The sequence below is a fragment of the Dendrobates tinctorius genome, unplaced genomic scaffold (genome assembly GCF_039654945.1).
Source record: "Dendrobates tinctorius isolate UK_male_01 unplaced genomic scaffold, ASM3965494v1 ptg000009l, whole genome shotgun sequence".
Lineage (NCBI taxonomy): Eukaryota > Metazoa > Chordata > Amphibia > Anura > Dendrobatidae > Dendrobates > Dendrobates tinctorius.
In genome coordinates this window covers 22,966,651-22,983,727 of record NW_027361677.1, presented here as the reverse complement: position 1 = coordinate 22,983,727, position 17,077 = coordinate 22,966,651, and the positions used below count along the sequence as shown (strand labels likewise).

General features: G+C 46.2%; 1 long non-coding RNA gene across 2 annotated transcripts in view; it reads right to left on the bottom strand.

Annotated features, from left to right (window-relative positions):
* The window catches only part of LOC141097352 (uncharacterized), an 827,194-nt gene that overhangs the window by 112,138 nt on the left and 697,979 nt on the right, over positions 1-17,077 (bottom strand). For both annotated transcript variants that reach the window (XR_012233922.1, XR_012233923.1), the window contains exon 4: positions 5,519-5,614. This is a non-coding gene — a long non-coding RNA (uncharacterized lncRNA). The remainder of the gene's footprint in view (positions 1-5,518; positions 5,615-17,077) is intronic.

Below are 17,077 nucleotides of genomic sequence, written 5' to 3'. Positions count from 1 at the left end.
GTAAATGAGCCCGAGGGCAGAAAAAACATTATCGACCGAATGAAATGTAGCAGAGTCAGGTGGTAAGGAAAATGCCCATGCTTGGGGGTCACCACTCAGTAATGACAACACCAGCCCTACTCGCTGGGCCTCATTACCTGAGGATATTGGCCGCATGCGGAAGTATAATTTGCAGGCCTCCCGAAATACGACAAATTTGCTGCGATCGCCTGAAAATCGTTCTGGCAGCGGAAACTTCGGCTCTGCACCGATACCTGCAGATGCCGTTTGCACCTTTGCTACTACCAGGCCCTGCTGCTGAACTGCCCCATTCAACTCGGAGACCTGTATGGACAGCGCCGCCAACTGGCGGGTTATGGAATCTAATGGATCCATGGACTCCTGAAAAAATGTGGGCCGATTATAATGTCACGGGGGCTTAGTTCAACTAAGGCTGAAATACCCGGGGCCCCTGTGGTGTCCCTTTACTAGGGGAAACCCTGTCTGACCCTCAACCCAGGGTTTTTGCTGAAGGTGCAAATGCCTGAGCCTCCGACCTTTCCTTATCTCCTGCTCAGCCCTGCACTTAACCCTCCACCCTCCACCCAGTGAGAAGTCACCACCAAAGCTCCCACACAAATAATGACAGACAGGGAGAACTTAAACTGCACTGCGCCGCACACACACAGGAATAAACAGTAATGTGAACAGGGCACAACTAAACACAAATATGGGAAGGAGAAAGGATAACGACGGATCATACGACACCAGATATGAATCTCTCTCTCTTGAACACCTCCACTCCAGACCGGAACCACTTGGTATGAAACACAAGCTATAATCGGCGACGCCCATAGGCCAGCATGACTATTTAAAGACCGTGGGCGTGACTAACCATCCAACCTGGTCTCCAGCAGGATTAACCCCCGAGAGCCTGAAGATCAGGCCGGCGCCACTGAGGCTATAGTGGCTGGAGGTGGAACTACCTCTGCCTGCCGGATGCTGTGGTGTGAACAGCGTCCGACATGACAGCAACATGTCAATGGCTGTATACAAAGAGAAACTTGTAAATAACTCATGAAAGAATAAAGCTATGTTAAAACCAAGCACACCATTGTTTTTATTGTGAAATTCTCAATAAGTTTGATGTGTCACATGACCCTCTCCCCATTGAAAAAATAAAGTTGGATCAAAAATGGCTGACTTCAAAATGGCCGTCATGGTCACCACCCATCTTGAAAAGCTTTCCCCCTCCCATATACTAATGTGCCACAAACAGGAAGTTGATCTCACCAACCATTCCCATTTTATTTAGGTGTATCCATATACATGGCCCACCCTGTATATGTCATTCATTGTTCATGGCTTTACATTTTAACAGTCTCAGTTATTTTTAATTTTATAGATAAATAATACACATGAAAATAAGCAACTTTCAACTAAGCAAATTCTCAATAAGTTTGATGTGTCACATGACCCTCTCCCCATTGAAAAAATAAAGTTGGATCAAAAATGGCCGACTTTAAAATGGCCGTCATGGTCACCAACCATCTTGAAAAGCTTTCCCCCTCCCATATACTAATGTGCCACAAACAGGAAGTTGATCTCACCAACCATTCCCATTTTATTTAGGTGTATCCATATACATGGCCCACCCTGTATATGTCATTCATTGTTCATGGCTTTACATTTTAACAGTCTCAGTTATTTTTAATTTTATAGATAAATAATACACATGAAAATAAGCAACTTTCTAATATATCATATTGGGGAAATTGCATCTTTAACTCCCAATTCAGGGTAAAATCTGAATTCAGTGAAGAGAGATTTTCAAATTACTGAGATAGGAGATGACAGTTCACTTCAGTGGAAAAATATCATGGTAGCTGGGATGCCCTTGCGAGAATTATGAATCCTTGTTGGAAAAAAAAATAAAGGTTTTTATTCAACCAATGCGTTTCGGTGCCGGACAGACGTTATTTTTTCAAGGTAATAAAACAAATGTGATGACAGTTGGTGCTTTTAAAATTCTATGGAGAGCGGAGGGGGAGGAGCTAGAGGCAGACATAGATATTCTGCTGAAATGACCATTACAGTTCTCCCTCCATAGAACTTTATGAGCACCAAATGTCATCTCCAACCTCAGTAATTGGAAAGTCTGTATTCACCAAAGACAGATTTTACCTGTGATTTGTGAATTTTCAGAATTAATGATTCAGAGGGAGAAAGTAGCGGATTCCTCTAATAAGATATACAGTATAACAAAGTTTCATATTTTCATGTCTATTATTGATTTCTGAAAAAAATAAATAAATAAACCGATGGCTATTCTTAAAATTGAAGACTATCTACATTTTATAAAAAAAAATACATACCATATATTTATATACTGTATATATTGTATGTCCTTAAAGGGGTCGTTCCCTTTCAGTAAATTCATGTCCTCAGCTGCAGGTTATTATAAAGAAATAAGCCGTACTTTATTCACCCTCTCTGGGTTCAACAACTGCCATAAGTCTCCAAAGATGCTCAGGGTGTGTGGCATTGGCTGTGGGGCTGTCATCACAACGATAGCGTGTCAGTCAATCGGTGAGCTAAGTGTCTCTGCCAGTGTACATGGAGAACCCTGTTCAGAGCCGCTGAGCACACAGATTGGCTGCTGCACTGTCGACGTGAAGTCCGTGCCACAGGATATGCCAGACATGAGGAGGAGTAGCAGCGGAGACTCACCAGTACACTGTATGGCGCACTATATAGGGCCCAGTACACCCTTTGGGCACACACTGTGGGGCCCAGTACACTATATGGCACACTATGTGGGGCCCAGTACACCCTTTGGCGTACTATGTGGGGCCCAGTACACTGTATGGCACTCTATGTGGGGCTCAGTACACCCTTTGGCACACTATGTGGGGCCCAGTACACCCTTTGGCGTACTATGTGGGGCACAGTACACTGTATGGCACACTATGTGGGGCTCAGTACACCCTTTGGCGTACTATGTGGGGCACAGTACACTGTATGGCACTCTATGTGGGGCACAGTACACTGTATGGCACACTATGTGGGGCTCAGTACACCCTTTGGCACACTATGTGGGGCCCAGTACACCCTTTGGCGTACTATGTGGGGCACAGTACACTGTATGGCACACTATGTGGGGCCCAGTACACCCTTTGGCGTACTATGTGGGGCACAGTACACTGTATGGCACTCTATGTGGGGCACAGTACACTGTATGGCACACTATGTGGGGCTCAGTACACCCTTTGGCACACTATGTGGGGCCCAGTACACAGTATGACACACTATGTGGGGCCCAGTACACCCTTTGGAGCACTATGTGGGGCCCAGTACACTGTATGGCACACTATGTGGGGCCCAGTACACCCTTTGGAGCACTATGTGGGGCCCAGTACACTGTATGGCACACTATGTGAGGCCCAGTACACCCTTTGGCGTACTATGTGTGGTCCTGTACACTGTATGGCGCACTATATGGGGCCCAGTACACCCTTTGGCGCACTATGTTGGGTCCAGTACACTGTATGGGGCACTATGTGGGGCCCAGTGCACCCTTTGGCACACTATGTGAGGCCCATTACACTGTATGGTGCACTACCTGGGGCCAATTATACTGTATGGAGGACTATGTGGCATCCATTATAAGTTGCAGAGGGATGTGTGGGGATTACAGAAGGGGAACCATAATGTAATGCGGTCACCATATTTTTCTGGGGAAGGGGTACTGTAGGATCACCATACCATGGAGGGTACTGTGAATCAATTCACTGTGGGGGTATTATACTGTGTTTGGGGGCACTTTTGTTTGCATCATACTTTGTTATCTGTATTATTCAACTTTTTTTATCCTGTTATTACATATTTAAATTAGGCCATTGGGCCATATGCTTTTTACTTCTCTTACATAAAATCTTATATTATTCCAATATTTGTTTCTAAAATCTGAGAATTTAAATGCACTTTATTCGTAGGACAACCCTTTTAAATTTGCTTCCATACGAAAAGATTCATCGTTATATTTAATAAGGAAAAACTTCCTCAATTGTGGACATTTTTTTTACTAAATATTAAAGTTGGCCCATGACTTTGTCCAAGCTTTGAAATTTGAGTTTGACATTTCTGATTTAAAGGGGACAACCACTTTAAATGTTCTGCAGATTAGTGGTGGTTTGGGTACAAAACACTGTTCATAAGCGCTCAGCTCCTGCATCAGCATGCACACAGGCTCAATAAAAAGTCAGTGAGCCGGTACACCTCTCTATGCTTACGTTCATGCTTCTGCCACCTGAAGTCAATGCTTCAGCATAGTGTTTTGAGCAGTCGTTGGGAAACTCCTGACACGGTCCCCCCAGGATCTAGCGACGTCTAAGCACATACGGTGTATAAAAAAGACGTAAATTAAGAACACTTTAAGAACAGAACAAGATGGAGAGTCTACAGTGGTATGTATTATGCAACGCAATAGCATGCTCACGATCCTGCATGAACGCGGACTCAGAGAGGTGTACCGCCTCCTCCACTTTTTATTGAGTCTGTGCACCTGATCGTGCAGGAGCTGAGCGCTTCTGAACAGTTATTTACTAGATTAGTGGGGGGTCTCAGGATCCGGACCACCGCCGATCTACCGGATGTTTAAAGGGGTTGTTCCCTTTCAGTTAATGAATATGTGAGATAAGTACACAAGTTTGGTAGCCTAATCAGCATGCAGTGTCCATTATCCTTACCACAAGTCATACAGTATATGTATCATTTTGACCACCACAAACGATCGAGGGGGTGAGAGATGGAGAATTAAAAAAATATATATATCTTCTTTCCCCTCCTTTGGCTCCACATCTGACAACATTATACTGAATCTTTGCACTGGAATCGTCCAAAAATACATTCAGTCGCCCAAGTGGTGATCCATCGAAGTCAAGTTTAAAAGGCAGTCTTACTACACATCTTAATATATATGTGAAGTATGGAGGTTGATATAATTTGTGCATTGTTATACTTTAATAATTTAACTTTTTGAAATACATAAATTATCTTTTGGATCTAAGAAACCTTAGCCCAATGGTAAAGGTTTTTTAAGTTTTAAAGTTATCCCTTATGAATAGCAGTCCGACCACATTTATGCTTCGAATGGGGCTCAGTGAATGGAGCGGAGTTCAATAGTGCGCACCTTCATGTCATTCATTCTCTATGGTACCGCTGAAGATAGCAGAGCAGTCTATAAAGCTTTCGTCATCAGTCCCATAGAGAATGAACAAAGTAGAGGTGCGTGTGCTCGATCTCTGTTCCATTCAGATCGGACTCTGCAAATCCCTCCTTTTAGTAATGCTAAAAACACCTAAAAGACCTTTCACAAAATATGTGCCTGAAGTATAATTTTAAAAGAGAAGAAGAAAAATTTCTACTAATTATCTAAAAAATATTCCAGATTCATATATTTACTTTAATCAGTGAAAATTGAAAAAAACGACATTTTCCGCAGTAAAAGCGACGACCTCATCTCCAGTGTAATATTCACCTGGTCCAAGCTGGCCTGTACATCCAAAGAGGGTCTTCTTGCAGCCTGCTGATACGCTCAACTCCTAGTAAAGGTTGTCATGACCCATTCAGGAGCCTGTGCGGGAAAAGACAACAACCCAATGAAGAGTTTTACCTAAAACATAAAAATGGCCATATTCTAGTAAATCAATAGCAAACGTTTGGAAATTATGTTTCTTTGACTTACAGAGATACAAATGTGACTCTAAAATTGAGAAATAATAACTATTTTTTACAGTTACATATATATTTATTATATTGTATAGTTTTTACAGTTGTACAGTAAATATATTCTATTGCTAACAAATCACTACATTATAATTGGTGTTTTGTGTAAGTGTGAGGTATTGTGTATTTGTGTTGTTTTCTATAAGTGTCATGTCATGATAATAAATTCCATTCTCAATATATTTAGATAAATTTCTCAGAACCCTATCACCCGCTGCATCGTAGCATGTATATGCTCGTAACAAATCTATTGAATGATTCTACAGAATTCGCTTTTGTTAACATTCACTATTTGTAGAGTACTATGATCAAGGCCAGCTCCAGGTTTCTTGGGCTCCGGCAAAAGAGTCTCAGTGGGCCCCTTTAACACATACCGCAACTCATGGTGCACAGATACAACAGAGAAATATAGGTAAGGTATAGTACAATGCCAAAGATTTATCTAACTTCTTACATGAGTGATATCAATAGCTCAGAAACCGAACAGTATAGTCTTCCATACAGTATTATGGGCACCACATAGTGCTCCATACAGAATAATGAGCCCCACAGTACTATGGGCACTACATAGTGCTCCATACAGAATGAGCCCCATATAGAATAGTGAACCCCATATAATGCTCCATACAAAATAATGAGCCCCATATTTTGCTTCATACAGTATAATGAGCCTCATATAATGCTCCATACAGTATAATGAGCCCCATATAATGCTCCATACAGCATATGATGGGACCCATATAATGATCCATACAGAATAGGCCCCATATAATGCTTCATACAGTATATGATGGGTCCCATATATTGCTCCAAACAGAATGGGCCCCATATAATGATTCATATATAGTTGGTCCCATAAGATGCTCCATTTATAATGGGGGCCATATACTGCTCCATATAAAATGGGACCCATATACTGCTCCATATGTAATTGGCCCATAAGATTCCTCATATATAATGGGCCCCATATACTGATCCATATGTAATTGGCCACATAAGATGCTCCATATATAATGGGTCCCATATACTGCTCTACATGTAATTGGCCCCATAAGATGCTCCATATATACACTTTTTGGCCTCATTAGATCCTCCATATAGAATTCATCCCATAAGATGCTTAAAACATAAAAAAATGAAATATTCACCTCTCCTCGATGGCCGCTGATCTGCTCTGGACTCCTCAGCATCGGCGTCTTCCAGCTCTTTGCGTTGTGACTGTTCAGGTAGAGGGCGCACACTAGTGACATCATCGTGCCCTTTGACCTGAATGTGTGATCGCTGGGCCACCATAGCGCACCGGTGTCCCTGAAGACATGCGGGCCCACTAGCCTGCTCAGGTCCCCGGTGCTGACGCTGGCCCTAACTATGATCACACTCACTGTATGTAGAGTACTATGATCACACTCAGTGTATGTAGAGCACTAAGATCACACTCACTATATGTAGAGCACTATGATCGCACTTACTGTATGTAGAGGATTATGATCACAGTTACTGTATGTAGAGCACTATGATCACACTCAGTATATGTAGAACACTATCACAGAATTAAAGAATGTTAGAGTTGGGACTTTAGGGGTCATCACGTTCAACTCCCTGCCCAATGCAGCGCAGGATTCACTACACCAGTGATGGCGAACCTTTTAGATACTGAGTGTCAAACTTCAACCCTAACCCCACTTATTTTTCTCAAAGTGCCAACATAGTAATTAACCTGAATACTGAGGCTTTAGTTTAGGAAAAACAACTCATGCAGTGAGCAGGCGGGGGCAACAGAGAGCAGCCACAGACAGGAGCAAGGGTACCAGACTGCAGATATAAAGGAATATGCTTCCTATCCTGGTATATGCTTTCCTCATCATGGTATATGCGCCCTTATCCTGGTATATGCGCCCTCATTCTGCTTTATGCAACTTATCCTTTTATATAACTCCCACCCTGGTATATGCCCCTCATCTTGGTATATTCACTCCACCCTGGTATATTCGCCCCCCTCCTGGTATATACGCCCCCATTCTAGTGTACTCTCCCCTATGCTTAAATATGCTCCCCATCCTTGCATATGATGTCCCAAAACTAGTATATGCTCCCCCATCCTTGCATATGCTCCCCCATCCTTGCATATGATGTGACCATCCTTGCATATGTTCCCCCATCCTAGTATATGCTCCCCCATCCTAGTATATGCCCTTCATCCTGGTATACATGCACACCCATCCTTGTATACTGTATGCCCCCATCCTGGTATATGCACCCTCATCTTGGTATAAGTTCCCCCATCCTTGTATATGCTTTCTCAATATATGAATATGCCCCCATCCTGGTAACATAGTAACATCGTAAAATAGTAACTGTTACATCACCTGCTGCCACGCTCCCCGCTGCTCCCCCCTGTGCCGCTCGTGGCCGCGTCCTCTGCTCCGCCTCACGAGCGCCGGCGCGCTCTCCTCTCCCGGCGCGCTCCCGGTAGGCGCGCGCATCCTCCTGCGTCCTCTCCTCCGCCGCCGCTGCCGGCCTTCCGTGCCCGCCGGGTGCGCCTGCGCACTGCGCGCCACTAATCCTGCTTTCACTGCTCCACCTCCTGTCCCCTCCTGACCCGGAAGCGCTGCTTGCCGCCCTTTATCTAGCAGTCCCGCCTCCTGCCCGGTGCCTGACTATCCATTGTGCCTAGCACGGCTTATTCAGGTCCCCTCTGCTCTGCACTTCTCCTGCCTAGCGCCTTGTCCTGTTTCCTCTGTGCCCAGTCTCCTCTTGTGATTGCTCCCTCTGTTTTTTTTCCCTAGTGTCTGCTTCGTCACCGGTCTCCAGCTCCCGCCGCAGGGTCTACCTCTGTCTGCCTGGATCCGTACCTGCCTAACCTAACCTTGTGGCTATCCCTGTTCTCTCCCTACTGTGTCCCCGGGTACCAGCTTCCGCGGCGATAGTCTCTCCGAGGCTTGTCCCAGACGCTCCCTGTATAGGGGGTGGTCCACTTGGCCAGCTCGCCTCGAGGAGGTTCGTCGTCGCGGTCCTGCGGGTTCACTTCCGGTTCCCCTCAGTTCTCCAGCATAACAGTATAGTCAGGCCATGGACCCCGCTGGTGCTCCGACCCCAACCCAAAAAGAGCTCCTATTCTTAAGGGAGAATCAGGCAAGGATAATGTCCTTCCTTAAATCCATGGAGACCCGCTTGTCATCTCTACAGGCCTCTGATCCTGGGACCGCCTCCCAGCTGGGCAGTCTCCAACAGGAGCTGGCTCAGCAGCGAGACACCCAGGCCCATATATTGAATTATATGGCTTCCATAGATAATCGTCTCCTTGCCCTGCAGTCTGTAGCCTCGACCCCGGCCCAGGCGGCGGTATCCCATCCGCCGCCCCGTTTGGCAAAACCCCCGCGTTATAGTGGCGATTCTAAATCGTGCAGGGGTTTTTTGAATCAGTGTCAGCTCCATTTTGAGCTATTGCCTCTACAGTACCCCACCGACAGAGCCAAGGTGGCCTTTGTCGTGTCCCATTTGGAGGGTGAGGCTTTAGCCTGGGTAAACCCCCTTTGGGAGCGTGATGACCCCTTGGTCTCCCAACTCTCCACCTTCCTTGACTCTTTTCGCAAGGTGTTCGACGAGCCGGGTCGCGTAGCCTCTGCTACCGAGTCACTTTTTAACCTGCAACAGGGCTCGCTCTCCGTGGGTCAATATGCCATTCGCTTCCGTACCCTGGCCTCCGAGGTTGGATGGAACAATGAGGCCTTGGTAGGAGCTTTTTGGCGGGGCCTCTCAGGTCGAATTAAAGATGAATTAGCAGGACGGGACACTCCAACCTCGTTGGAGGATCTAATTTCCCTGGCTATACGCATCGACTTGCGCTTCCAGGAGCGTTCTCGAGAGGCCGCCAGGGATAGGAGGTTTCCTCGTGTTCCAACCGCTGCCCGCAGCCCACCTCGCTCACGCCCTGCCCTGGCGTCGGCATCCCCCGCACCTGAGCCTATGCAAATAGATCGCCTCAAACCAGTGGAGCAACGCCGCCAGGAGAGGTTCACTCAGGGTCTTTGCCTGTATTGTGGGAGTGCATCACACTTCTTGCGTTCCTGCCCTGTGCGTCCGGGAAACGCCTCCGCCTAGGACAGGTAAGAGAGGCCTCCCTAGGTACCAACGACTCCTCTCTACCCTTGACTCTTTCTGTTCTCTTGCACCTTGGTTCCAAGCGTTTCTCTGAGTGGGCTTACATAGATTCTGGTGCGGCTGGAAATTTCATTCAGCTTGAGGCAGTCAGGAGGCTTCGTATTCCGGTCAGATCCCTGGAGACTCCTCGGCAGATTGCATCGGTTGACGGCCAACCCCTGCGGGTGTCCGTTACACAGGTCACCGAAGAATTGGACCTTCAGATCGGCGCCTTGCATCTGGAGAGGATTGCCTTCTATGTGCTGCCGACCCTATCACACACTATCCTGTTGGGTCTTCCTTGGCTAAGAAAACACGAGCCAATCTTGGACTGGCGGTCTGGTGACGTCGTACGGTGGGGACAGTTCTGTCACAGAGGGTGTTTGCTTTCCGTCCAGCCAAGAGACTCCTCTCGGCCAACTTCGGTATCTCCAGATTTACCTTCGGCCTAGTGGGCCTATGCGGATGTCTTCAGTAAGAAAGAGGCAGAGGCCCTGCCCCCTCACCGTTCCTACGACTGTCCCATCGATCTCGTTCCCGACTCTACTCCTCCCCGAGGTCGGATTTATCCGCTGTCGCCATCAGAGACCCAAGCCATGTCCGAATATGTTCAAGAAAACTTGGCCAAAGGCTTCATTCGCCCTTCTTCCTCGCCCGCGGGTGCGGGTTTTTTCTTCGTCAAGAAGAAGGACGGAACCCTGCGTCCCTGCATTGACTATCGGGGACTCAACGATATTACAATTAAAAACAAATATCCGCTTCCTCTCATCCCGGAACTGTTTGATCGTCTCCGAGGGGCGCAAATCTTTACCAAATTGGATTTGCGGGGAGCCTACAACCTAATCTGCATCCGTTCCGGAGATGAGTGGAAAACGGCTTTCAACACCCGCGATGGCCACTATGAATATCTGGTTATGCCCTTTGGTTTATGCAACGCACCCGCCGTGTTTCAAGAATTCGTCAATGATGTCTTCCGGGACCTTCTCTATTCTTGTGTAGTGGTGTACCTGGATGATATTCTGGTATTTTCCTCGGACCTGTCTTCTCACAGAAAGGACGTCCGTCAAGTCTTGTCGCGCCTAAGAGAGCATCGTCTCTATGCCAAACTTGAAAAATGCGCCTTTGAACAGTCCTCTCTACCGTTTTTGGGCTACATAATTTCTAATACTGGTCTACGGATGGATCCGGGAAAATTGTCGGCCGTACTAAACTGGCCGCGTCCCCAGGGAGTGAAGGCCATCCAACGATTCCTGGGGTTCGCCAATTACTACCGGCAGTTTATTCCACACTTCTCCTCCCTGACCAGCCCTATCTCCGCTCTGATCCGTAAGGGGGCTAATTCCCACTTCTGGTCTCCTGAGGCCGAAGACGCATTCCGCTCCCTGAAACAAGCTTTTGCAACGGCTCCCGTACTCCATCGCCCAGAGGTCAACAAACCCTTCACTCTGGAAGTAGATGCCTCTGCCATCGGAGCCGGTGCAGTTCTCTCCCAGACGGCACCCTCTGGTCGATTGGTCACCTGTGGCTTCTTTTCTAAGTCCTTCTCCACCCCGGAGAGAAACTATACCATTGGCGATAGAGAACTGCTCGCCATCAAGTTGGCTTTGGAGGAATGGCGGTACCTCCTCGAGGGAGCGGTCCACCCCGTCAGGATCTACACTGACCACAAGAACCTGGCGTACATCCGGACGGCGCAAAGGCTCAATCCCCGTCAAGCCAGGTGGTCTCTGTTCTTCGCTCGGTTCGATTTCGAACTCCATTTTCGCCCCGGCGATAAGAACCTCAAGGCAGATGCCCTATCCAGGTCCTTTTTGGTTACCGACTGTGACGAAGAGCCTTCGCACATCGTGGATCCTAGCAAGGTCATGGTGGTTGCTCCTGTAAACCTAACTTCATTGCCCCCGGGTAAGACGTTTGTTCAAGAGGACAATAGGAGGCGAGTCTTACAGTGGGGTCATGCCTCCAAGCTAGCTGGCCACGGCGGTCTCAAGAAAACCCTCTCCTTCATCTCTCGTTATTACTGGTGGCCCTCTCTTGCTCAAGATACCCGAAGTTTTGTCGCCTCTTGTCCGTCTTGTGCCAAGAATAAAGTTCCCCGACACTTACCCGCTGGTCTTCTTCACCCGCTCCCGGTTCCTTCGGCTCCCTGGCAGCACATCGCGTTGGATTTTATTACCGATCTACCTCGGTCTTCGGGTCACACAGTCATCCTCGTGGTTGTAGATCGATTCTCCAAAATGGCACATTTCATCTCCCTGCCTGGGTTGCCCTCCGCTCCTGAACTGGCGAGAATCTTCATTTCCCATGTCTTCCGGATTCACGGTTTTCCTCAGCATATCGTTTCGGATAGAGGAGTTCAGTTCACTTCACACTTCTGGCGAGCCCTGTGTAAACGCATGGATGTCACTTTGGACTTCTCCTCAGCCTACCATCCTCAAACTAATGGTCAGGCTGAGCGCACGAACCAGATTTTGATAAACTATCTTCGCCACTTCTCCAACGCCCACCACAACGACTGGTCCCACCTGCTCCCGTGGGCCGAATTTGCCTACAACAACCACATCAACGAGTCTTCGTCTAAATCTCCTTTCTTCATCGTCTACGGGCAACGTCCCAGTGTACCTCTGCCGGTACCCCCTGTCTTGGGTGTGCCGGCAGCCGATCTTCTGACCGAGAAGTTCTCCAGGGTCTGGCAGGAAACCAAGTCTGCACTCGAGTTAGCGCAGGATAGAATGAAGAGACACGCAGACAAAAGGCGTCTGGATTCTCCGTTGTACCATCCCGGAGATAAAGTGTGGCTGTCCTCCAAGTTTGTTCGCCTCAAGGTCCCCTCATATAAGCTAGGCCCTCGGTATATCGGGCCTTTTGAGGTCATGGCTCGCATTAATAACGTTGCCTACAAACTAAAACTTCCCGCCTCACTGCGAATCCCCAATTCTTTTCACGTGTCCCTCCTGAAACCTGTCATTTTTAACCAGTTTCATGCCTCTGTTGGTCACTCTCCCCAGCCAGTCTCTGGCCAGGATGTCTTTGAGGTCCAGGACATCCTGGCCGTAAAGAGATCTAGAGGGAAGACCCTCTTCTTAGTTGATTGGAAAGGTTTTGGTCCCGAGGAGAGGTCTTGGGAACCCCGGCAAAACATCCAGGCTCCCCGCATTCTTGCCAGGTTCCTTGCCAGTCTCAAGAAGAGGGGGCGTAAAGAGGGGGGTACTGTTACATCACCTGCTACCACGCTCCCCGCTGCTCCCCCTGTGCCGCTCGTGGCCGCGTCCTCTGCTCCGCCTCACGAGCGCCGGCGCGCTCTCCTCTCCCGGCGCGCTTCCGGTAGGCGCGCGCATCCTCCTGCGTCCTCTCCTCCGCCGCCGCTGCCGGCCTTCCGTGCCCGCCGGGTGCGCCTGCGCACTGCGCGCCACTAATCCTGCTTTCACTGCTCCACCTCCTGTCCCTTCCTGACCCGGAAGCGCTGCTTGCCGCCCTTTATCTAGCAGTCCCGCCTCCTGCCCGGTGCCTGACTATCCATTGTGCCTAGCACGGCTTATTCAGGTCCCCTCTGCTCTGCACTTCTCCTGCCTAGCGCCTTGTCCTGTTTCCTCTGTGCCCAGTCTCCTCTTGTGATTGCTCCCTCTGTTTTTTTTCCCTAGTGTCTGCTTCGTCACCGGTCTCCAGCTCCCGCCACAGGGTCTACCTCTGTCTGCCTGGATCCGTACCTGCCTAACCTAACCTTGTGGCTATCCCTGTTCTCTCCCTACTGTGTCCCCGGGTACCAGCTTCCGCGGCGATAGTCTCTCCGAGGCTTGTCCCAGACGCTCCCTGTATAGGGGGTGGTCCACTTGGCCAGCTCGCCTCGAGGAGGTTCGTCGTCGCGGTCCTGCGGGTTCACTTCCGGTTCCCCTCAGTTCTCCAGCATAACAGTAACCTAGTTAGCAAGGCCGAAGAAAAACATTTGTCCATCCAGTTCAGCCTATATTCCGTCAGAATAAATCCCCAGATCTACATCCTTCTAAAGAACCTAATAACGGTAACATACAATATTGTTACGCTCCAGGAAGACATCTAGGCCTCTCTCTTGAACCCCTCAACTGAGTTCGCCATCACCACCTCCTCAATCAAGGTATTCCAGATTCTCACTGCCCTAACAGTAAATAATCATCTTCTATGTTGGTGGAAAAACCTTCTCTCCTCCAGACGCAGAGAATGCTCCCTTGTGACCATCACCTTCCTTGGTATAAACCAATCCTGTGACTGCCCTTCAGATATTTGTAGACGGCTATTAAGTCTCCTCTTAGCCTTCTTTTTTTGCAAGCTAAACATTCCAAGATCCTTTAAACGTTGCTCGTAGCTCACCATCCTGGTATTTCTTCTCTGAACTTGCTAAAATGTATTTTTTAAAATGTGGTACCCAGAACTAGACACAATAATCAAGATGGAGTCGAGAGGGATAATTACTTAATGTGATCTAGACTCTATGCTTCTTTTAATACATCTTATAACTGTGTTTGTCCTTTTTGATGCTGCATCACACTGTTGATTTATGTGTATTCTGTGATCTATTAGAATACCCAAGTCTTTTACATATGTGCTATTGCAGCTATTAGTATACCCAAGTCTTTTACACACGTGCTGTTGCTTAGTTCTATTCCTCCCATTCTGTAGATGTAATCTTTGTTTTTCTTTCCTATATGTAGAATCTTGCATTTCTCCCAGTTAAATACCATTTTACTAATTGCTGCCCATTGATCAAGCTTATCTAGATACTTTGAATCCTTTCTCTGTCTTCTTTAGTGTTAGCTATCCTAGCTTGACAACATCTGCAAATTTGATTAGCTTACTTTCAGTTCCCTTATCTAGATGATTTATAAAAATGTTGAACAACAGTGGGGCCAGGACAGAGCCTTGTGGTACCCCACTTGAAATACTCTTCCAATTTGATGTGCAACCATTAATCACCACTCACTGAGCCAGTTATGAATCCACCTAACTATAGTCTTGTCAGTCCCATACTTGGTCATTTTTTCAATAAGGATAGTATGAGATACTTTATAAAATTCTTTGCTGAAGTTGAGATATACTATATCTACCGCATTTTCCTGATCCACCCAGTTAGTGATTCCATCATAGAAGGAAATTAGATTAGTCTGGCATGACTTGCTTGCTACAAATCCATACTGGCTCTGGTTAATTACTGTATTTTTATCAAAGTACTTATATACATGCTGTTTAATAATTTGTTCAAAGACCTTTCGTGATATAGAAGTAAAGCGCATTGGCCTGTAATTTCCTTGCTCCATCTTATTTCTTTTTTGAAGATAGGGTCATATGCTCCTCTCCAATCTTCTGGGACTTCTCCTATTCTCCAGGATAAATTCATAAATTCTAGCTAGTGGTTCTGTAATTTCCTCTGTTATATCTTTCAGTACCCTAGGATGTAATTTATCTTGACTAGGAGATTTAAATTCATTTAAATTAGCTAAGCGTTCCCTCACCATCTCTCTGTTTATAGATAGTGTGGATTATTTTATTCTTTCGATGGCACCGTGAAGATCAGTTGATATTAAATTTGCTTTTTTAAAAAAAATACAGATGTAATATAGGAATTTAAAAGTTTGGCCTGCTCAATATCATTTTTGACTACTTCACCCTTTCCATCCTGTAAAAATCCTATAGCATCTTTGACTTTTCTTTTGCTTTTGAAATACCCCCAAAATCATTTTTTACTGCTTTTGGTCTCCCTTGCAAGCCTCACTTCATTACTGGATTTAACTCTTCTAACGGTTGCCCTGCACTCCCTGCAAACATCATTATATTCTTCTTTAGATATGCCCCCTCTTTCCATTTAGTATATTTATTTTTTGCTTTGTAACAATTGTTTATATTCTCTGTTCATCCATCCTGGTCTCGTTAAATGATTCCAATTCTTTCTTCTTTTCGGGATTGTTATTAATTGTGCAGTGAGAATTTAATTTAGCAAAATCTCCCATAGAGCACTATGATCGCACTCACTGTATGTAGAGAACTATGATCATACTGTACGTACATTACTATGATCGCACTCACTGTATGTAGAGCATTAGGATCACACACACTGTATGTAGAGCATTAGGATCACACACACTGTATGTAGAGCATTATGATCACACACACTGTATGTAGAGAACTATGATCACACTGTATGTAGAGCATTATGATCACACACACTGTATGTAGAGCATTATGATCACACACACTGTATGTAGAGAACTATGATCACACTGTATGTAGAGCATTATGATCACACACACTGTATGTAGAGCATTATGATCACACACACTGTATGTAGGGTATTATCACTCACTGTATGTAGAGCACTATGATCACACACACTGTATGTAGGGTATTATCACTCACTGTATGTAGAGCACTATGATCACACACACTGTATGTAGGGTATTATGATCACACACACTGTATGTAGGGTATTCTTATCGCACACACTGTATGTAGAGCACTATGATCACACTCACTGCACATAGAGCACTATGATCGCACTCACTGTATGTAGATTACTATGATCGCACTCACTGTATGTAGAGAACTATGATCACACTCACTGTATGTAGGGAATTATTATCGCACATACTGTATGTAGAATACTATGATCGCACACACTGTATGTAGAGCATTATTATCACACTCACTGCACATAGAGCATTATGATCGCACTCACTGTATGTAGGGTATTATGATCACACACACTGTATGTAGGGTATTATGATCACACTCACTGCACATAGAGCATTATGATCACACACACTGTATGTAGGGTATTATGATCTCACACACTGTATGTAGGGTATTATGATCACACACACTGTATGTAGAGCATTATGATCACACACACTGTATGTAGAGCATTATGATCACACACACTGTATGTAGGGTATTATGATCACACACACTGTATGTAGGGTATTATGATTACACACTGTATGTAGAGCATTATGATCACACTCACTGCACATAGAGCATTATGATCACACACACTGTATGTAGGGTATTATGATCACACACACTGTATGTAGGGTATTATGATCACACTCACTGCACATAGAGCATTATGATCACACACACTGTATGTAGGATATTATGATCACACACACTGTATGTAGGGTATTATGATCACACTCACTGTATG